A 24,583-nucleotide genomic window follows, 5' to 3' on the forward strand; every position below is an offset into this window, starting at 1 on the left:
AATGCTGGCAATTCTCGGTGTCCTTGTACCAATGCTTTCAAATAATATGAATGCTACAAGTCCAATTACTACTCTGATATAATATGTAGAGAACATAACATCATAAATTTAAGATCATCTTGAATCATATCAGTAGCCATACAGGAAATGTTACTACTGTGGCATGTTTGACAAAAAGTAATTGATCACAAAAACAATTCTGATGGTTACACCAATTTAGCAGAACTAAAAATATCAGCTGCTTAGACTATATGCCAAATTTGCTTGGGGATTTTGAATTTATATTTTTAAAATTTGATTTATAACCAATAAACAGCCATACCAGAGCCTGTAGTCTGAACTATATTAAAATAATTCCATTTACAACAATGAGACAATAACATTCTTTCCAGAATTCTGTTCTTCCTCTGAATTTGGAATTTAATCTCAGTAAACAAAAGGTAATATTCTTCTAATTATTTTAAGGAAATAAGGCCCTTCATGCTCATGGCAACATTCCAACAGATCAATGTCACTACCAAGTTTCTCTAGTTCCAAAATAATTTATGTTGTGGGTCAGACATAACATATGTCATGGATTGTTAGTTTCCATGCCATCTTCATCCTGAGCTAGTGTAGAATACCAGATTTGCATTTCCTTGTGACATGTGTTGAAATAAGTAATAAAGTCTCAGCTGGTCAAATCAGGTGATATAATTATCATGCGAAATGTGGTAGGCACCTAACAACTTTCAAGTATAGCACTTTATAGTCTAGAGACATACTTTAAATGTTAGAATTCTGTAACTATTGTAATATATAGCTATGCTGTTTAATAGCAGTAGCACATTTCAAGCTTCAGATAGTGCTTCTAAAGCACTTTGATTTTTACTCTTATAGTTTATGACATTATCTCAAGCCACTCACTCAGTGCTATGAAAAGTAACCAACTATCAATTGTTGAGTTATGTTTTACATGTATAGTTTTACTATTCCTATACCATTTCCAACTGTGGGCGGCACGGTGGCACAGTGGTTAGCACTGTTGCCTCACAGCGCAAGAGACCCGGGTTCAATTCCCGACTCAGGCGACTGACTGTGTGGAGTTTGCACGTTCTCCCCGTGTCTGCGTGGGTTTCCTCCGGGTGCTCCGGTTTCCTCCCACAGTCCAAAGATGTGCAGGGTCAGGTGAATTGGCCATGCTAAATTGCCCGTAGTGTTAGGTAAGGTGTAAATGTAGGGGTATGGGTGGGTTGCGCTTCGGCGGGTCGGTGTGGACTTGTTGGGCCGAAGGGCCTGTTTCCACATTGTAATGTAATCTAATCATTGTAATCTAATCTAATCTAATCTAAACTATAAAATGTGGAACTGAATGGCATGATCTCCTTTTCTAATCTGACTCTCTGAACAGCTTTGATCAATTAAACGTGGGCTCACAGACCCTTTTTTCTCATTCAATAATTCACTTGGGCACAAATCCAAGGTGAACTGACTGACAATTTCCCTGCCAATGTTCCCTGTGCTTCCTGGAAACACCCTATCAGAATATCAGAACTTCAACCTAGATTTCATCAAATGTTAACGTGAAGTGAATTAATAAATAGTATATACAATACGAAGTCCATCAATAAAATTGAGCCAGAGGAAGGAGAACTTATGCACTGCAATACATGATTTAAATATCAAAGCTTGAGGCATTTGGTTGCACTTATTTGCATGACATAACTCATCTGCAATAGGTAAAGCGAGCTTAAACGATTGTGGACATTTTGTACAGAGAGAGGTTCTGCGATCCATTGCATCCTTTTTTAAAAGAAAAATTAAAGAAGGTTGGCCCAGACACAAAACTACCACATTCTCAGATTAATCACATGAACAAGCCTTTCCAAATTGCATTTTTATATCGGGTCTTCAAGGAGCTTCTGAAACTTTCTGTACAAGGATAGTAATATGCATGTATTAAAGATTTGGAATTTTTATCATTGAATGAATTACCATAAGTCTGGATGAGTAGTTTCTATATTTTTTTAAAACACATTTTCTCTTAATCAAAATCAAGTTACTCAGACCTGGTAAACTGAAAGAAACTTTATAAAATGCTTGCAATTTTGTATCAGAATTATTTACAACTATGTTAATGAGAGTCAAAACAGGTTTCCACTCTTCAGAATATTTATTGAAGTACACTTGTTTTAAAAACTGGAGCTTACTTGCTTAATTGCATTAGTTTCTGGCAGTCCACATTGGTGTCAAAAAAATAAGGTGACATTTGTCCTCAGCACCTATGTACATGAACGTGTTTTGGAGTGGTCCCTACATAGTGATCAAACATTAAGCTGCAATTTTGTTGTAAAAAAGTACTAATATTCATTGTTGCAAAAAGAGTAAAGGATCCAACAGCACATAATATGTAGTTCAATATGGAAAAAACAATAAACATTGAACTTTAAAAAATGTATGAAGGATCAGGAAAACATAATATCAATGGTTACTTAATCCTTAATGTTCCTTGCACTTCACCCTTATGTCATGAAACAAGAAAATGTATTTTGCTGGAAAAAGGAAAGTCCCCCTAGTCCTACTAGACCATAGGACTGCTCTCATTAGAGAGAAACAACTGATGATTTAACCAGAGTGTGACCATGCTGAAGGGAGATGTTGAGAAGGAGCTTCCTTCAATGGTAAGTTCAGCGAGTGCAGGAACAAATTACTGCTGACACTGGAATCTGTAGTGAAAACAAAAAGTGCTGAAGATCACAGCAGGTCAGGCAGCATCCATAGAGAGAAACCAAATGCAAACTGGGTAACTGCTTTGCAGTACACCTCCAGTTCGTGCACTAGTATGACTCCAACCTTTCTGGAGCCAGTCATTTTAATACAGCATTTTGCTCACTGCCAACTTGTGTGTCCTCGGCATGCTGCAATATTCCAGTGAAAACTGGAGGAGCAACATCTCATCTTCAGACTAGGTATTTTACAACTGGGCTGAATACTGAGTTCAACACCTTCAGATTGTGAAACCACTACCATTCCTTCGCTTTCTTTTAGCCTTACTTGTCACATTCTCTGTCACCATGTCCTCTTTCCCCTTCCCCCACCCCAGTGGGACTATCTGGTCTTTCTGGTCACACTATTGATCTGCCATTCTCACATTCCAAACACTTAATCTGAACTATCAACATCCTTTCTCCCCCTACACTCCACACCCCACATTACTATATAAATGCTGCGCCTCCATATTTCACATCTAGACTCAAAACGTTATCTTGCTTTCTCTCCATGGATGCTGCCTCACCGCTGTGATCTCCAGTTCTTTTTTCAGCCAGTGAAGGAACTGAACTCACATTGTTGGCATCACTCTGCAGTGCAAACTGACCAATCAGCCAACCGAGCTAGCTTACCCATCAAAAACTAGCCGCCTGTAGTCCTAATAGAATAGATAGATATAATAACTTGTATTTATGTAACACCATAAGTGGAATGCACTGTCAGCAGTGGGAGGAGAGACATGTGTCAATGAGGTTGACCTTAGATTAAGATAAATGCTCGGCACAACATTGTGAGCCGAAGGGCCTGCACTGTGCTATACTGTTCTATGTTCTATAACTGTAGTAAACCACTTCAAGCACAACACAACAGTAATATCAAAGGAAAAATGACATCAAGCCATAACAGGAGATATGAGAGCAGATTACCAGAGGTTTTGTCAAAAAGGTAGGTTAAACAGGGTCTTTAAAACGAGGAAAGAAAAGAGGAGAGGTTTGGCCACAATAAAAGGAAAGTGAACATCTTAGAAGTTTATGGTGCTGAAGCAAGTTAGATAAAGGAAAGGGCAAGTTTGGAGATGTTGAAAAGATGCATGATGCAATATATTGCAAGCTTTGAGTATTTAGGTCTGTTGACCTGTGTAATGGCCTGGGTCAATTGTGGTTGGCTGCAACTACTCATTTGAATATAGAGGCAAGAATGTTAAAATTGAGGCATTTTTTTAAACTCAAAGCCAGTAAACAACCATTCAATGAGATTCTGAATGAAATTTAGTGCAAATTTGGACACTGGCAGCAGATTTTGGATAATATTTGAGTTTGCAAAGAGTGGAGAAAGTAGGCCAATCAGGGGTACATTGGAACAGTTGAGTTGAAAGATATTGAAGTCACAAATCAGGGTTTCTTTAAAACCTGAGCAGAGATAGGGATAGAGTCATGCTATGTTATGGAAGTGCAATTCTGTCATTTCAGTGATGGCTCAGCTTTGTCAAAAACTCATTTCTGGATTAGCTAGGACACCAGGGTTGTGAAAAGTCTCATTCATCCTCAACAAAGTTGCCAGGAAAAGATGGAATCAGAGACTAAGAATATCATTTTTGCTGGGAACTGAAGGAAATGGATATCTCCAAGCTTTACAGTATTTGGAAGAAAATTCTGAGCTGACGTTTGCTGCTGGATATGCAGAAGTGTGACAATTAAGAGGCACTAGAAGAGTCAGAAAGTGTAGGGATGAGGTAGAACTGGTTTTCATCAGCGTCCACACAAAAATTGATGCTCAGTTTTCAGATGATGTGACCAAAAGGCAGCAGGTTTAAGCAACAGGAAGTAACAGGGATACATCTTTGGAGGACATATATGACTCTATGACATCAGAAGTAATGATTCTGGAGTGGGAACAGCACCCATAGCAAATGATTCTCTGGCTATCAATATTGATTGTTAAGGATGGAACCAGGAAAGTCCAGCCCAACTCAGCTATATAATATCATTGGATCTGCAGCAGGATGGTATGCTCAAAGACTTCAGACAGGTCAATAAAGAGAGATACTTTATCATTGTCCATCACATAAAAGGTGTCAATTGCGATTGTTTTGGTCTAGCGGCTGGGACCAGCATCTGACTGAACTCAGATTTGGAGTTATGCATGTAGTGAGAGACAACAGCATGTTTAAGAACTTTTGAGAGGAAAGGGAGATTGGAGACAGGGCAGTAGCTTGTAAAGATGAATAATCATGTGTGTTTTAGGAGGTGTGACAATGGCAGGTTTGCACAGTTGGGGAGGTTATTGAAATACCTGAGGAGAGAGTTGTTAAGCCAAACCAGCATAGAGCGCAGGAAAGACATTGGATGGTCAGAAACTGGGTTAGGGTCCGTAAATTAGAAGCTTAATAGGAATAAAATCAAATGACGGTCACCTAAAAAAAATGTATACGCATGAGGAGAGACAAGGAAAAAGATACACAGAAATTCAGAGGAGAATCTTAAGAAACTTTGACCCAGTGGACTAGGGAAAGGGAGGGAAGAAAATGAGGTTGTGAAGTGGTTGGTCTGAAACTTGGTGACAGAAAGTCTGTGAGCTCCTTGCACTTGTCCAGGTGAAGATTAATAAGATGGGGACGAAAGATCTCAATAGTACCTGCAGAAATTGTTGTAAGTGGAGAGTCACAGGCTAGACATTTGGGATTTTGAAAGTGTTGCTCTCAGAGAATGGCAGTAGAATTTTTGTTTTCCCAAGGACAAAACAGGAGGCTGGACTGGGAAGGGAACTGTGAGTGGAGAGTGCTAAGTATAAGTATCCAGGGCCAGCACTGTGAATGACATAATGGGCACAGCCAAGACATGGGAGATAGTAAAGTCAAAGTGAAAATTGTAAACATATTTAATGGAGTTTAGATGCAAGTATTTTTCTTATTAGGTAATAAAAATGCAACCTGTTAAATAGTGCATTAAAGGATCCTGCGGTTTTCATAACATTGTGTAAAAAATCTGACTGGGAAAGAACTAAACGTAACATTTCAATGTTGTACAACAGCAGTGGAAGCAACAATATGACACTAGCATTCTACCAGAAATTTACTCATCAATCAGTGAAAGTTCAATTTGCACTTTGTGGAAAATGTTGCATAGTTGCACAGCACCAGGAATCCGAGCAGGAATTTTTTTAAAAAGTGACCCGAAGCAGCACTTTCCAAGTTGGAGAAATGCATCAAAGTATCAAGGGTTTAGTGAGAAAAAAAAGACACAAATCACAAATTGGAGATATGATTGCTCGAAATTGAATCACTCTGCTGCAGTGGAAGGGAGGATTGGAGTTAGAAAAGCAGAGATATAAGCCACAAACAGCATTTGAAAAAGATGGCTGTGGCCTAGAAATATTAGAAATCAGGATTCTGAAATCAATTTTTTTTGCCGGAGGGAGGGGGAAGAGATGAGGACCTTGCCTACCCTATCGATCATTGTTAAGATTAGTATCGGATCTGTGCAGTGACATGTTGGAGGAATTGGAGTTTGCATATGGTGGTCCTCAGATTTATGCACAACCTGCCCTGAAATAAATCCCAATTTCAGAGTTTGTCACATTATGCCGTACACAAATGGAAATCTATTTTGATCTAGTGCAACCTAATATACCATGTTTTTTTGTTAGCCTTGGCTCCATCGTAGAATTCTCACCTCCAGGTTAAAAAAGCATGTATTAAAGCCCAAGTGCTTTAAATGTTGAACACAATCTAGGTTCATGCTTCTTTGCAGTTCTGAGGGAATGCTATACACTCAAAGGAGACCATCTTTCAGATGAGATATTTAACTGAGACCTAGTTTCCCTCAACATTAGCCAACAAACTTACAGTACTAGTTCAATTAGAGAAAGGAATCATTCCAGGTATCTCACAAACAGTGCCTAAAACAAATCATCTGGTCGTTTATTATTATCGTTGGTGTTTTACTGTGTTAAATTGGTTCCTATGTCTCCTACTACTGACAACATTTACAAAGTATTTCATTGACTACCAGTGCATTAAGATGTCCTGAGGTCATGAAAGGTGCCATATGAATGCCAATATTTTCTTCTGGTAATGGAAAATGTTAAGATCACCATGGATCTATACATAAGGCAAAGCAAACTTCAGGGTACTGCAAGATGGTAAAATAATAAGGTTGAGCTAATTAGTAAACTACTTGTTAGTTAATCTTATTATTGTTGTATAATACCTTTCAGGCTGTGTGTCTTAGTCATAGGCTCATACGGCACAGAAACAGACCCTTCAGACCAACCAGTCCATACCGATTATGTTCCCAAATTAAACTAGTCCCATCTGCTTGGGCTTGGTCCACATCCCTCCAAACCTTTCCTATTCATGACTTTTAAACCATTTCTTCAGGAAGTTCATTCCACACATGAACCACTCTGTGTAAAAAAAACCCTCTGGTATTTTTTAAATCTTTCTCATTTCACCTCAAAAATATAACTGCTAGTCTTGAAATCTCCCATATTAGAAAAGACACACCTGCCATTCATCTTATCTATACCCCTCATGATTCTATAAACCTCTCTAAGGTCATCCCTCGACCCCCTATACTAAAAAAGTTCCCTCGCCTTATAACTCAAACTTTCTTAGGGTTTCAAACTTTCCATTAGTTTTCCACAGAACACAGGCTATTCGACCGAACAAGTCCATACTGACCCTCCAAAGAGCACTCCACCCAGACCATCCCCCTAACCTATCCCTGGAAACCTGGATTTCTCATGGCTAACACACCTAACCTATTGAATACTATGAGTAATTTTCCATGGCCAATCCAACTAACTTGCACATCTATGGACTGTGGGGAAAAAACTGGAGTACCCGGCAGAAAGCCACCCCAGTTTTATCAGTGCATTCCAGAGTAAAATGGCAGAATAGTGCAAAAGATCACAGAAACTCCAGCATAATTCATGAAAAAGAATCCATTTTCTGCTAGTTTTAATACTGACTTAAAAATAATTACGTCAAATCCAGCACTGCCCACAGAACTTGTACATCCCAAAATAAAATACTGAGGATGGTCTGAGAGTCTTCACAATTTAGCCTCTCTTCAAGGAGGATCTCCAAATTAAGATAATTTTGATAGGCATCCAGATCTCAGTAGACATGTTTTAAAATAAATTTATAAGTACTGAAAATACTTAATTTACTAAGAAACTGAAAAGTGTACACCAATTCAAGTAGCTCAGTGTTTAATTTTTTTTTGAGCAAATTATATCCGGTAATTTAAAAAAGGAAGACTGAACACATTGTATTCAAGTTACCACTCCAATACAAAAATGATTTTTTAAACAAAATTATATTTTTATTATGCTGAGCTATAATAGTATATGACAACGATTAAGATTATAGAATGTAAGTTGCCTAAACTATCCCATAACTGGCAAGACAATGCACACGTACTCCACCATTGCTGGTTGACCAAACCAAATCCACAGTCAAATAGAAGAGACTGTTCATACACCATATCCTGTGACCAGTGGTGTGCCACAAGGATCGGTGCTGGGTCCACTACTTTTCAACATTTATATAAATAATTTGGATGTGAGCATAACAGGTATAATTAGTATGTGTGCAGATGACACCAAAATTGGAGGTGTAGTGGACAGCAAAGAAGGTTATCTCAGATTACAAAGGAATCTTGTCAGATTGGCCAATGGGCTGAGGAGTGGCAGACGGTACTTCATTTTGGAAAAGCAAATCTTAGCAGGACTTATACACTTAATGGTAAGGTGCTAGGGAGTGTTGCTGAACAAAGAGACCTTGGAATGCAGATTCAAAGCTCCTTAAAAGTAGAGTCACAGATAGATAGGATAGTGAAGAAGGCATTTGGTATGGTTTCCTTTATTGGTCAGAGGATTGAGTACAGAAGTTGGGAGGTCATGTTGCAGCTGTACAGGACATTGGTTAGGCCACTTTTGGAATATTGCATGCAATTCTGGTCTCCTTCCTATCGGAAAGATATTGTGAAACTTGAAGAGTTCAGAAAAGATTCAGAAGGATGTTGCCAGGGTTGGAGGATTTGAGCTATAGGGAGAAGCTGAATAGGCTGGGGCTTTTTTCCCTGGAGCATTGGAGGATGAGGAGTGACCTTATAGAGGTTTATAAAATCAGGAGTGACATGGATAGGATAAATAGACAAAGTCTTTTCCCTGTGGTGGGAGAGTCCAGATCTAAAGTGCATAGTTTTAGGGTGAGAGGGGAAAGAAACCTAAGGGGCAACTTTTTCACACAGAGGGTGGTATGTGTATGGAATGAGCTGCCAGAGGAAGTGGTGGGGCAAATACAATTGCAACATTTAAAAAAGCATCTGGATGGGTGTATGAACAGGAAGGGTTTAGAGGGATATGGGCTCGGTGCTGGCAAGTGGGACTACATTAGGTTGGGATATCTGATCGGCATGGACGAGTTGGACTGAAGGGTCTGTTTGCTGTACATCTCTATGGCTCAGTTACATCATAACCTGAAGAAGGGCTTATGCCCGAAACGTCGATTCTCCTGTTCCCTGGATGCTGCCTGACCTGCTGCGCTTTTCCAGCAACACATTTCCAGCTCTGATCTCCAGCATCTGCAGACCTCACTTTCTTCTCCTACATCATAACCTTCAGGCAAACAGACTTCATGACATAAATATGGCTTGAGTGTTATAAATCCTCTCTTCACTGAGACTTGATCATGTTGTATGGGCCTAACTTTAATATGTAAGCTCTAGTGTTCGCATGTTAAAATCAACATTTCAGTATGACTAGCCTCATCATATTAACACGGTGTCGTGGTGTGATGAGACACTGACATGCGGTGGGACGATCGTCTGACCCCTTCTTTAAACAAAATCAATGCGCTTTAGAAAAAAACAAAAACAGCAGTTGCTGGAAAATCTCAGCAGTCTGGTCTAGTTAGCCTTTTTCAAAACAAGCTTTAGAAAATGCATTTTATATTATCATCCCACCTCAGATTAAAAGACTCAAAGCTGTTTTCTGCACGGCCGCCCAGGTATGTCTGAGAACAGCAAAGCGTCTGTAACCATGTGCTCAGCATCAAATTATACCGCGCTCTGTGGTGACACACATCGACCTTTTTTGTTGTAGAGGTGCCGGTGTTGCACTGGGGTGGACAAACTCAAAAAAAACACACACGACACCGGGTTGTAGTTGAGCAGGTTTATTTGAAGCGCTCGCGGTTGGACTATAACCCGGTTTCGTGCGTTTCTTCCCCCACTTATTTTAATTTTGTTCGCCATCCCTGCAAAATACTCGATGTTGGAGGTGGGCCAGCCTCGCCAGTGTTTCAGGTGGTAGGCAGGCAGGGAAGGGAAGGGAAGGGAAGAAGGAAGAGGAGGAGGAACAAAAGCATCATCGCCACTGCAAGAGGACGTGAGAGACGTGACCTGAGAGGATGAGGCGGTGAAGGGTGCTCTGTCTCCCCCGAATCATGAGTAATTAGAAGGGGGGGGGGGGGGGGGGGGGCGAGGGGGCGTGGTATATTAGAACAAGAAAGCGGAAATACACGGGGGAAAACTGAGGCGGGTGATGCACTTGGCTTGGAAACGGCCCTGGGCTTTTGTCTCCTCATACAACAACGCAGTGTCAAATCTCCCTGGCAGAGCCGAGCTGCGGTGCTCATAAATCAGCGGGGAAATCGAATGGGAGAGCTTTCAGGTCAAACACAGCAAAATCAATGGGAAATACTTTTATGGCTCGGCTCTCTTTGGCCAGTCTGCTAGGCAAAAAAAAAACCCAGTTGACCAGAGAGCCTTTTCAATCCAGTACATCAGATGACTGAACCTTTAAGAGGTTTAATTCTATCGAAAGAACATAGGCAGAAATTAACCCATTTCCTCTCAACGCTAAAATACTTCCATCGAATTTCTCTCTGGCCAGACATGACAATGTGTGCCTTGGAGGAAATACAAGGCAGTACAGTAATAAAATGGTGCGGATATTTAAAAAGGTCACACACTTTACAAATCCAATCTCCATTATAGTAAGGTGCTCCGTAGTGGATGTAGTTTTAATTGAGGGCTCTATATTGCTGTTTCTCCTTGCACTCCATCTGATTTACGTCCTTGCAGACCGTGTAAGGTACATACTTTTTTAAAAGTTTGCCGAGAAACATTCCGCGGTTCAGCACAGGAGCATTAGGCAAGCAATGGGACCATGCTGTGCTGAACTGGGTCAAATTCAATGAAACAAACGGCTCTCGGGCCATTTCCTCCACGGATCGTTCAGCAATGTCCCCCTGCCCGCCACCGGGAACTAACACCCTCCCCCTCCCCACCCCGGAGTTTGACCACGTTAACAAAGGTGAATAATTGTAAGGAGCAGCGAGTATTTCCACCGAGCTCTGCCTCCAGGAACCAACCCCTTGCTCTTGGGAGCGCGTGTTGTGTAAGTTGCTCGTGGTCACCAACGCTTGAGACGCACCTACTTCTCAATTCACCAACAAAAAAAAAGGTCCAGCTTGCATAGAATCGTCAAAATGTGGACGTAATTTGATCGCCCGAGCCCACACCTCACCCTAGTCCTTGTTAAATGCGATTTTTCTTTGGTGGGGAAAGTCAAGCATCTGGTCAATGGCATTTCATGTGCTATACAATGCTGCCCAAATTTAAGATGTTAATCGGAAAGCGAGGATCCACAACACACAGACATATATATGTTTAAATATGTAGCGCACCTCACCGGAGATGTATAGAGCTGCTCACATTAAAGGCAGATTTAAATGATGAATTTCAAATTTTCAGTAAAGACATGGATGAGATTAATCTAGTCACTCTTCTCAACGTAGTCCCCTTTGTAACATATTATTTTAAGATAAGGTACACAGATAACCACATTGTACTCTCGAGGTATGGATTTATAGGCTGTAGATCGTTACCTCGTTGTTGGAATTGTTGCTCCCGACACGATCAGACTTTCCTCCGGCTGATGCTCTCCCACGCTCTGCTCTTATTCACACTGCTGCGTCAGGCCCTGTGCTCGGAGCTGGTTCCGCTGGGTCTTAGTGACCGGATCTCTCATAGTCCTTCCCTCCCAATGTGATCAGCACCTAGCCCCAATACAGTCTCGATTATTCATTTCAAACGTTGCCCATTCGTTCAAGTGATCAAGAGAAAAGGAATACTTCAAAACGTGCCAGAGAGATGGAGAAAGGGCGACAAACAAAAAAAGGCTCAGGTTTCCACTTGTCATTTATCGAATGTACTAGTGTAGTCATAAGTTCAGAGCAGGTCAGACTACTTCTGGCGGAGCTTGTTTACTCCATTCCACATACACCTAGGGAAGATCAGAAACGAAACAAAAGCGAAATGCTGCCATCACCGGAAATACTCAGCAAACCAGGCAGCATATGTGGTGATAGTAAAACAAAGGTCCAGGCTTCACCTCGATTAACTTTTAGATCTGGGAATAGTTAAGAGATGTCGGGCTTAATCTTAGGGTAGTTTGGCAAAGTACTATTTTTATCAAGTTTCATGGAGGATACTGGACACAAATCTCTAAGAAGTGGTACTGGTGATCACGATCAAAGCCTACTTGCACATTATTCGGAGATGCCGGTGTTGGACTGGGGTGTACAAAGTTAAAAATCACACAACACCAGGTTATAGTCCAACAGGTTTAATTGGAAGCACACTGAACAATCACCTGATGAAGGAGTGTCGCTCCGAAAGCTAGTGCTTCCAATTAAACCTGTTGGACTATAACCTGGTGTTGTGTGATTACTACTTGCACATTGGTGGACTGGAATGGAATCTTTTTCTATTGATGACCTCTACTGTGTTGTGATATGGTGTTCTGAATGTGAAGTGTGCACAATCCATGATGCCTTGGCCTGGGGGAAGCAAGCTATGTTACTGAAACCTACTGCCCGCGCTGCAGCACTGACGTTGTCGTGGGGAAACAAAATGTTCCTCCTCCTTCTTCCTGCACCTTCGCCACATTGGCAACAACGGCATCTGTACCCCTGCTGTGGCTTTAACCATCAGTTACACTTGCAGTGAAATGTGTTAGGAACACAAGTTACAGGATTAAAAATCACACAACACCAGGTTATAGTCCAACAGGTTTAATTGGAAGCACACTAGCTTTCGGAGCGACGCTCCTTCATCAGGTACACAGGTACACACAGACGCGCACACAGACACCCACCCACACCCTTATAGACACACACACTCCCACACATGCACCCCCTCACAGACTTAAGAAACTCTGCACTCACTACACACACACACACTTTCTCACACTCACAACCCCCACTCCAGACAGACACACACACATAGACAGACAAAGACCCACACATATATTTTGTGTGGTGAATTTGTACTTGCAGAGTTACATTGTACTTTGCTCAAAAACTGCATACACTCATGTAGAACTCTGAGCTCAAAAACTGCATGAATTTATGTAAAACTCAGTTATCTCACTTTTTAGATTAGAATAAATCTAAACATCAGGTCATAGACAGAGAACAAAGGGGGCTAACTTCTTCAACATATTGTCTAGCTATCACCATTGTTAACAGCTAACCCGAGAATGCAACTTAAAAAAAAAAGGGTTTTGTGATTTACACATGAAAGAAGTGAAACTATCACTGTATTCTAACAGATGAAAGGCTTAACAGACAATCAATTTTTCAATGTATAATTTCAGTTACATCACACTGCAAATTTTTGCTATAAATTCTGTGTTACGATCGAGCCCTCCACAATCACCTGATGAAGGAGCGTCGCTCCAAAAGCTAGTGTGCTTCCAATTAAACCTGTTGGACTATAACTTGGTGTTGTGTGATTTTTAACAAGTTATAGGACGTTAGCAATAAGCACGGTCAATAGTTGCATCACTTACCAATGAGGCTTAATGTGATCGTCCACAGAGTGAGACATGGAGTATCCCAAACACAGAACATTGCCTCTACCTGAGCAGCCACCTCTCATCTATACCAGACATCAATGCAGAAATACAACATCCCATCCTAGCTGTGAGCTCCAGCTTCAGACAACAATGGATGAGAATCTTTGATGACTGTCACATCTGTGCTGATACTAAGGTCCTTGTGTATAATGTAATTATGCTTCCAAAGCTTGGACAAGAATAGATGCCACCTCAAGACCCTTGAGCGGTACCATCAACATTGTGTAAAATGGATTCTCTCCATTAGCTGGGAGGACACAAACTAACATCAGCAAGCTTGAAGCATCTAAAAGCACGAGCATCAAGGTCATGATCATCCAAAACTAACTCCGCTGGGACAGCCATGTGCTGAGGATACCTGAATTCTGACTTCTAAAGTGAATCATCTTCACCCAGCTCAAGAAAGGCACTCAGATGAGAGGACAAAGAAAGTATTTCGAAGATCCCCCTAAGTTTCTCTCAAAAATTCTTTGAGAATTTGAGAACACCCGGCAACAAGAGGAAGAGCAGAAAAGAAAGAAGAGAATGAAATACCAACGTTCTCAAGGCTAAGGACCACCTCCATCAGAAAAATGCCAAATGTGTGGCCAGAGGTGTGGCTGTAGGATCAGGCTCATCAGCCACACAAGGACCTGCAGAACTATGACCAGTGACATGGAATTTTCTAATGGACAATCACATTCTTTAGTCAGTGATTGCCGACGATCATCCTTGCAAAGAGCACCAAGAAATTACTCTTTTTGTCACTTTCATATTGGACTTTAGCTTGATGAGTGCTTCACACACATAGCAAAAAGCATGCGAGAGCTGTGTGAACACAGAACCTTTCTTCCCCAGCCCTGCATTACCCATGAAAGACATCATTGCATGATACTTAGTCCAGGTACAGAGGGCATCAGTTCCATGCTCCTGTGTGCACTATGACTTGCATTAGCACTGAGTGCTTTGTGACCTCTGGGTGCCTCTCTTAATGTTGTCTCTGATTACTTCTGTGTCACAGAAATGTCTGTCTACAATTTGCAAAGGCCAATGACATGACGATCAGATTTGAACCTCACACATTAGGACACTGCCTATATTTCACATGCACAATGATATGACTGCAAATCATTGAACCTATACTTCAAAGGCGCATTATTGATGCAAATGCCCCTTGAAGGTCATCATGTTGTGTAGCAGTGAAACCTGCATTTCTGGATATCCAACTGGTACACTGAGCATTTGTGGATGGTTTTAGCAATCGGCAGATCATGGAAGGCAGCTCAGGTCAGCCTGGACACCATGAGGATCAGATTCTTCCTGATTGTCAGCATCTTCCCCTACCCCACCCCCCAAGCCCTATGCCCGTTTCTACACTGCACTTCCTGGACAACCCAACTTGACGAGGTTCCCACCTACTACCTTAAACTGAGACTCCAACTGTCCTGCTTTCCCCTTGACCCCCCTCCAACATTAAACTGAGGTGATGACCACCTCTTGCCCTGCTCCCTGCAGCTCCTTTGTCTTCCCATGCATTATTGGTTCCCTATACCTCCCCCCCACCATATATTGAGTTTACCCCTCCATATTCCAGACTGCTGCCTACAATCCTGAATGTTGATCCCCTCCTCCTTTCTGATATCTGCAGTGGCTCTGATATCAAATCCTCTGCCACAGACATTCCACTGATGCCCAGGACTGACCATCACCTACTCCTCAGACTGTACTGAGACAGACCCAAATGACACATCTGGAAGAAGTGTAAATGGCAACATGATGAACAACTAAGAGGGAAGGGAAAGAATGAAACTAAAGCAAATGAAGAAGAGAAACAAAATGGGGCAGAAGTTACAGACTGAAATCTACGTGAACTTTGTTGAGTGCAGAAGGATGTAATGTACCTAAATGAATGACGAGCTGCTGGTGCTCAAGTTTCTTTTGAGCTTCACTGGAATATTGCAAGAGACTGTGGACAGAGAGGTCAGAGTGGGAACAAGATGGTGAATTAAAGTGACAGACAATTGGAAGCTCAGGGTCACATGTCAGCACTGATTGGATTTGTTTAATAACCTCCTTCTAACCTTTAACAATTCTGTCATTCTGTTAATGAACACTTTCTCTCTCCAGTGAAATAGGAATGGACTGGTAGAAATATATCTGGTGACTCCAAACCATACTGTCAAGAACTATGTTGCCTATTGGGATTAGCATCCCAGATAAAGTTCATCAGGTTTGACTGAGCCAGGGCCACACAAAGCCAAGATTTACAGGGGGTAAGAGTGACCCAGTTGTCTTCTACATAAATCTTCCAAGTAACATCCAGTACCCAACCAACACAGACAATAGCTATCAACACCAAAGATGTGCAGGTTAGGTGAATTGGCCATGCAAAATTGCCCATAGAATTCAGGGAGGTGTAGGTTAGGGGTAAATGTAGAGTATTGGGGAATGGGTTTGGGTGGAATACTCTTCAGAGTTGGTGTGGACGTGTAGGGCTGAAGGGCCTGTTTCCACTCTGTAGGGATTCTTTCATCATGACACTTGATATTTAAGCTTTCCAGCTTTGCCTAGACTGCAGCTGGGTAAAATAAACTGCCTCACACCGTGCCACTCAGTGAAGCAAGTCAGTGACTGATGATTTATCTGCCAGAGTAAATTCTTTCATAATATTGGCAGTATTGTGACAATATTTTACAATTCTATTGTACAGCTGGCTTTACACGGGGTAAACGAGTGTACATCCAGAGCCAATGAAGTCTACACCAATAACACAATGATGTAAATGGTTAGGAATAAGTATTTACTCAATGTCCAATTGGTCTTTCATTATCAAAACAAATTTATGTTGGTCAATGATTCTCAGCAATTCACACGATGCACCTATTCAATTTTACCAATCATCTGCATAATTTTATTTGAAGGAAAAAGGTCGTGTAAATTCCCAAAGACCCTGTACAGAAATTAAAAATAGGAAGTGCTGGAGAAATTCAACATATCTGGCAATACCTGGAGAGAGAGAGAGTCAACATTTTGAATCCAATATGATTGTTCTTCGGAACAGTTGCTGCCAGATCTGCTGAGTTCCTCTAGTATTTTCTGTTTTTATTTCAGAACTCCAGCATCCACAGCATTTTGCTTTTATTTGAGTGTTTAAATCACTGCCCATCTTTAAGATGTTCTGCCATTGTTTCTGCTATGATTTCTGTTTTAATCTTTTGGTTTGTTTACCTTTATTATTTTCTACCTTTCTCCCAGTGTTTGATAAAGTGTTTGTCAAAACTTGCTTTCACACCTGCATCTCATAGAACATAGAACATTACATCGCAGTACAGGCCCTTTGGCCTTCGATATTGCGCTGACCTGTGGAACCAATCTGGAACCTATCTATTCTACACAATTCCATTTTCATCCACATGCCTATCCAATGACCATTTAAATGCTGTTAAAGTTGGCGAGTCTTCTACTGTTGCAGGCAGTGCGCTCCACGCCCCTACTACTCTCTGAGTAAAGAAAGTACGTCTGACATCTGTCCTACATCTATCACCCCTCAATTTAAAGCTATATCCCTTCATGCTAGCCATCACCATCCAAAGAAAAAGGCTGTCACTGTCCACCCTATCTAACCCTCTGATGATCGTATACGTCACAATTAACATAGAACATAGAAAAATACGGCACAGTACAGGCCCTTTGGCCCTCGATGTTGCGCCGATCCAAGCCCACCTAACCTACACTAGCCCACTATCCTCCTTATGCCTATCCAATGCCCGTTTAAATGCCCATAAAGAGGGAGAGTCCACCACTGCTACTGGCAGGGCATTCCATGAACTCACGACTCGCTGAGTAAAGAATCTACCCCTAACATCTGTCCTATATCTACCACCCCTTAATTTAAAGCTATGCCCCCTCGTAATAGCTGACTCCATACGTGGAAAAAGGTTCTCATGGTCAACCCTATCTAAACCCCTAATCATCTTGTACACCTCTATCAAGTCACCCCTAAACCTTCTTTTCTCCAATGAAAACAGCCCCAAGTGCCTCAGCCTTTCCTCATACGATCTTCCTACCATACCAGGCAACATCCTAGTAAACCTCCTCTGCACCCGTTCCAGTGCCTCCACATCCTTCCTATAGTATGGCGACCAAAACTGCACACAATACTCCAGATGCGGCCGCACCAGAGTCTTATACAACTGCAACATGACCTCAGGGCTCCGGAACTCAATTCCTCTACCAATAAAAGCCAGTACGCCATATGCCTTCTTCACCGCACTATTTACCTGGATGGCAACTTTCAGAGATCTGTGTACATGGACACCAAGATCCCTCTGCTCATCCACACTACCAAGTATCCGACCATTAGCCCAGTACCCCGTCTTTTTGTTACTCTTACCAAAGTGAATCACCTCATACTTACCTACGTCTCGTCTCAACCTTTTTCTCTCTCACAAAAACAGTGTCAAGCCCCTCAGCCTTTCCTCATAATACCTTCCCTCCATACCAGGCAACATCCTAGTAAATGTCCTCTGAACCCTTTCCAAAGTTTCCACATCCTTCCAAGAATGCAGTAACCAGAACTGTACACAATACTCCAAGTGCAGCCGCACCAGAGTTTTGTATAGCTGCAGCATGATCTTGTGGCTCCAAAACTCAATCTCTCTACCAATAAAAGCTAACACACTGAATGCCTTCTTAACAACCTTATCAACCTGGGTGGCAATTTTCAGGGATCTATGTACATGGTCACCTAGATCTCTCTGCTCATCTACACTACCAAGAATCTTACCATTATCCCAGTACTCTTTTTTCCTGTTGCTCCTTCCAAAGTGAATTACCTCATACATTTCTGCATTAAACTCCATTTGCCACCTCTCAGCCCAACTCTGTACCTTATCTATATCCCTCTGTAACTTACAACATTCTTCAGCGCTATCCACAACTCTACCAAACTTAGTATCATCCTCAAATTTACTAACGCATCCTTCTATGCCCTCATCTAGGTCACTTATAAAAATGACAAACAGCAGTGGCCCCAAAACAGATCCTTGCGGTACACCATTCATAACTGAACTCCAGGATGAAAGTTTTCCATGAACCACCACCCTCTGTCTTCTTTCAGCTAGCCAATTTCTGATCCAAACTGCTAAATCACCCTCAATCCCATGCCTTTGTGTTTTGTGCAATAGCCTACAATGAAATCCAAATACACCACACTGCTTTACCCTCATCCACCTGTTTGGTCACCATCTCAAAGAACTCAATAAGGTTTGTGAGGCACGACCTACCCTTCACAAAACCGTATTGACTATTTCTCTCTAGATGATTATAAATCCTATCTCTTATAACCTTTTCCAACACTTTAGAACACAGAACATTACAGTGAAGAACATGCTCTTCGTCCCTCGATGTTGCGTTGACCTGTGGATTAATCTAAGCCCACCCCCCTACACAATCCCATCATCATCCATATGTTTATCCAAGGACTGTTTAAATGGCCCTAAAGTGGCCATTGGCAGGCAGGACATTGGCAGGCAGGACATTCCATGCCCTTACCACTCTCTGAGAGTGCCTCTGACATCTGCCTTATATCCATCACTCATCAATTTGCAGCTATGCCACCTCATACAATCCAATGTCATCATTCTAGGAAAAAGACTCTCACTGTCTACCCTATATAATCGTCTGGTCATCTTGTATGTCTCTATTAAATCCCCTCTTAGTCTTCTTTTCATTGTGAACAGACCCAAATCCCTCAGCCTTTCCTCATACAATCTTCCCTTCAGACCAGGCAACCTCCAGGTAAACCTCCTCTGCACCTTTTCCAATGCTTCCACATCCTTTCTGTAATGGGACAACCAGAACTGTATACAGTATTCCAAGTGAGGCTGCACTAGCATTTTGTACAGTTGCAGAATGACATCACGGCTCCGGAACACAATTCCTTGACCAATAAAACCTAACACACCGTATGCCTTCTTAATAGCACTATCAGCCTGGGTGGCAACTTTCAGAGATCTGTGTACCTGGACACCAAGATCTCTCTGCACATCCACACTACCAAGAATCTTTCCATTGATCCTGTATTCAGCCTTCCTGTTATTCTTCCCAAAGTGAATCACCTCACATTTATCTGTATTGAACTCTATTTGCCACCTCTCAGCCCAATTCTGCAGTCCCCCCTGCAACCTGCAACATTCTTCCACATTGTCCATAGCTCCACTGACTTTAGTGTCATCTGCAAACTTACTAACCCATCCACCGATGCCTGCGTCCAAGTAATTTATAAAAATGACAAACAGCAGTGGTCCCAAAACAGATCCTTGTGGCACACCACTAGTAACCGGACTCCAGGCTGAATATTTTCCATCAACCATCACTTTACCCTCAACCGAAGTAAGGCTCACTAGTCTATAATTACCAGGGTTGTCTCAACTCCCCTTCTTGAACAAGGGGACAATAATTGCTATCCTCCAGTCTTCTGGTACTATTCCTGTAGACAATGATGACATAAAGATCAAAGGCAAAGGCTCTGCAATCTCCTCCATGGCTTCCCAGAGAATCCTAGGATAAATCCCATCTGGCCCAGAGGACTTATCTATTTTCATACTTTCCAGAATTGCTAAGACCTCCTCCTTGTGAACCTCAATTCCATCTAATCTCGTAGCCTGCACCTCAGTATTCTCCTTGACAACATTGTCTTTTTCCAGTGTGAATACTGACAAAAAATATTCATTTAGTGCTTCCCCTATCAGCTCAGACTCCACGCACAACTTCCCACTACTATCCTGATTGGTCCTAATTTTTCTCCAGTCATTCTTTTATTCCTGATATACCTACAGGAAGATTTAGGGTTTTCCTTGAACATATCTGCCACAACTTCTCATGTCCCCTCCTGGCTCTTCTTAGCTCTCTCCTTAAGTCTTTCCTGGCTAATTTATACCTCTCTTTAGGTCTTTCCTGGCTAACTTGTATCTCTCAAGTGCCCTATCTGAGCCTTCACATCTCATTCTAACATAAGCTGTCTTTTTCCTCTTGACAAGAGATTCAACTTCTAATGTAAACCACAGCTCCCCTGTTCGACCACTTTCTCCCTGCCTGACAGGTACATACTTGTCAAGGACATGCAGTAGCTGTTTAGATTAGATTAGATTACCTACAGTGTGGAAACAGGCCCTTCGGCCCAACAAGTCCACACCAACCCTCCAAACAGTAACCCACCCTGACTAATGCACCTGACAACTACGGACAATTTAGCATGGCCAGTTCACTTAACCTGCACATCTTTGGAATGTGGGAGGAAACAGGAGTACCTGGAGGAAACCCATGCAGACACGGGGAGAATGTGCAAACTCCACACGCCCAAAGCTGGAATTGAACCGGGGACCCTGGTACTATGAGACAGCAGTGCTAACCACTGAGCCACCGTACCGCCCGTTCCTTGAATAAGCTCCACATTTCAATTGTGCTCACCCCCAGCAGTTTCTTTCCCCATCCAAAGCATCCTAAATCTTGTCGAATCGTATGATAATTGCCTTTCCCCTAGCAATAGCTCTTGCCCTGCGTCTTACCTATCACTTTCCATCGCTAAAGTAAACATAACCGAATTGTGGTCACTATCACCAAAGTGCTCACCTACCTCTAAACCTAAAACCTGGCCAGGTTCATTACCCAGTGCCAAATCCAATGTGGCCTTGCTTCTTGTTGGCTTGTCTACATATTGTAGGAGGAAACCTGAGTACCTGGAGGAAACCCATGCAGACACGGGGAGAATGTGCAAACTCCACACGCCCAAGGCTGGAATTGAACCGGGGACCCTGGTACTATGAGGCAGCAGTGCTAACCACTGAGCCACCGTACCGCCCGTTCCTTGAATAAGATCCACATTTCAATTGTGCTCATCCCCTGCAGTTTCTTTCTCCATCCAAAGCATCCTAACTCTTGTCGAATCTTGTCTACATATTGTGTCAGGAAACCATCCTGCACACATTCTTCATTAACTGTCCTTGGTTCTGCCTTACCCCACACAGTTTCCAATTAAAGTTTCATCCTTTATGTTTCAAATCCATCCAAGATTACAGGAATCTCAGAGACATGCAACACTCCTGAGACCACTGTTTTCGTCACACCTTCAGATCCACATTCAATGCCAAGCGCCATCACATGCTTACTCTCAATCTTCTCTCTTCATCTGTACAACCTCCCAATATCTCAAAGCTGTCCCAGTTTGCAGTTCCATTTCATTCTTTATCTCATTCAACAGTTCAACAAAAAAGAATTCTCTTCCTTTCAGGTGTTAAAGAATCCACAAATTCCCAGGTACTGACACCCCTCTGGATACCTGCCCCCGCCCTTCTCTCCAACTCCATCCCCTCTTCTAATCCCATGTTTTGTCATGTATTTGCTACACCCTTGACTTTCGTCTCTTCGAGATTTAACAATCTGTGCTCAGCAAAGGACGTAGTGTTATACATCCCCACCTCAATGCATTTCAGGTATAACATTGCATTGAACTCTTTTGTCATCTGCCTCTATGCCACTTCTTCTAATCCAGCCCCATGGATCCTTTCACCAATCTTCAGTATGTCTTCTCCATCTGGACCAATCCTTCTGGCCTTTTACCTTGAACTTGATGTCTTCATTGAGAACTGGTGTTCCAAAGAAGAGTCATGCTGGACTTAACTCTTGTTTCTGCCTCCTCCCATGCTTGATATTGTCAAATACTTTCATGATGCTAGCTAACCATCAATGCTGGAAATTCTCGCCTTGGTCCATAGTATAGGGCTTGCATTCCCTGCCTTAAAACATTTCACTCCCTAAATTCTACAGCATCATTTTACTTAGTAAACACTTGTCTTTGCCCAGTTAATATATCAAATGCTTAGCTGCCTCCTAATTCCAGTTAATTGCTTAAAAGATTAGTATTTCTCCATTTTCATTGAGTAGGAAACTAACACAATCATCAATAAACAAGCATTAGTGATTTCGTCCAAAAATACTTATCATGCACAGTTGATTCAGGAACAGCACAACAATAATAACTTCTCGGATTTGATAGCTGCTGCCCATAAATATTCAAAGAGAGTCACTGGTTATTGGTAGTGGGTTGGAATGTGGAGTTGAAGTTACAATCAGATTAGCCATGAATTTACAAAAAAGCAGATCAGGCTTGAAAGGCCTTGTGGTCCAGTTCTGCTGCTAATTTATTTGTTTGTATTCCTGCACAGCCACCAGGAATGAAAAGCCTGATTTAGAGCTAGGCTGTTCTTAGTCCCCTTAGTTTTAAGCCATGGTTTCCTATTTGTAAGAGTTTCAGAAAGTGAAAATGTGGATTTCAGAAAGCTGTTTTTGCATTAACTCTTTCTGGTTTACTCCCAACTTCTGTATTTTCCATTTAGAAGATATATAGTCTATGTGGCAGGCAAGGGAATCTCAGCATTGTCTATAGGTTCATTATGTTTCTCACTACCAGACACCTGAATTCTATTTGCCTGTATTTGTTAATCTAGTGACATTAGAATCTACTAAAATCAATAGATTTTACCTTTTCCATCAGCCTGTGAAATACAGTGCATTTGTGGAAAATCGTTTGCTACTGTTGTGATTCACCACTGCATCTGAACCATAAACAAAACTGAGAGGTTTTTAAACATATAGTTTGAACTAACATTAAGAATTTAATTCTGGTTTTATTTTTGTTGGAGAAGCAGGGAGTTATATAGATTTACAAACTAAGTATTAAGGGTGATGAGACTGAAAGATGAAAATCATTGGATAATAGAACCTTTATAGCACAGAGTGAGGTCATTCAGCTCATGTTTGTGCTATTCTCAGCAAGGGCAGTACTGCTAGTCCCTTGCCCTTTCCTGTAATGCAAACAATTTTTCTCTCTTAATTTGTTTATTCAACTCTTCTTTCCAGCAGTAATTGAATATGCCTTCACCAAACTTTCAAGACGGTATTTCAGATCCTAACCATTGGCTGATTTAAACGGTCTGACCTCATGTTATTGTTTGCATTCACTTTAAAAGTGTTTTGTCATTCACAATTGATCCATGTTTTTATTCAATAGTGGAACCTGAGCATCACTGGCTGGTCAGCATTTATTGCCTATCCCTAGCTACCCCGAGAAGAAGGTAGTGAGCCGCCGTCTTGAATCACTGCAATCTACATGCTAAAGGTTGAGACTTTGTAGCCAATGATATAACTGAGTGGCTTGCTAGGCCATTTCAGAGGGCAGATGAGAGTCAACCACATTGCTGTGGGTCTGGAGTCACATATAGGTCAGATCAGGTGAGGATGGCAGGTTTGCTTCCCTGAAAGATATTAGTGAGCCAGATGTGGTTTTTTTCGGGTCAATCAGCAATGGTTTCATTGATTATCAGTAAATTCTTAATTCCAGATTTTGTTTTATTGAACTTAACTTTCACCATCTGCTATGATGGGATTTGAACCTGGGTACCCAGAACATAAGCTGTATTTCTAGATTAATTGTCTAACAGTGACATGACTAGGCCATCACCTCACCATATTTCTACCAACAGAAACAGTTTCTCCTTATCTACTCCATCTAGACCCTTCATGATTTTAAACAGCTTTATCAAATCTCCTTTCAAATTGCTCTCCTCTCAGGTGGACAATGCCAGATCCTTCAATTCATCCATATAACTGAAATACATTATGCCTAGAATCATTCCAAAAATCTTTTCTGCACCTTCTCTGAAGCCTACATATTCTTCCTGAGGTTTGGTAACCAGAAATTGAACCTAATAATTCGGTTGTAACAACTATCGAGTCATCTCCTTGCTGGTCATTCAAAAAAAAAGGTATTTGGCTGTGTTGCCTTTGTCTCTCTCAAGTTCTTGACAGAGCACATCCACCTTGAATTTGTGTGGTTTCAGACCTGAAGATCTACAAATGACATGAC

At 41.6% G+C, this 24,583-nt stretch overlaps 1 protein-coding gene across 2 annotated transcripts in view; it reads right to left on the minus strand.

The window, feature by feature from the left end:
• The window catches only part of LOC122562132 (monocarboxylate transporter 4-like), a 47,503-nt gene extending 35,703 nt beyond the window's left edge, over positions 1-11,800 (minus strand). The window contains exon 1 of one of the 2 annotated variants that reach the window (XM_043714706.2): positions 11,648-11,800. The gene's annotated coding sequence lies outside the window, so the exon portion shown is untranslated. The remainder of the gene's footprint in view (positions 1-11,647) is intronic. The other variant, XM_043714707.2, reaches the window with a different exon arrangement.
• Positions 11,801-24,583: the final 12,783 nt, after the last annotated feature.

Source organism: Chiloscyllium plagiosum, unplaced genomic scaffold (assembly GCF_037043375.1).
Source record: "Chiloscyllium plagiosum isolate Xiang-an unplaced genomic scaffold, Cpla_swu_hap1 HiC_scaffold_25, whole genome shotgun sequence".
Taxonomy (NCBI): domain Eukaryota; kingdom Metazoa; phylum Chordata; class Chondrichthyes; order Orectolobiformes; family Hemiscylliidae; genus Chiloscyllium; species Chiloscyllium plagiosum.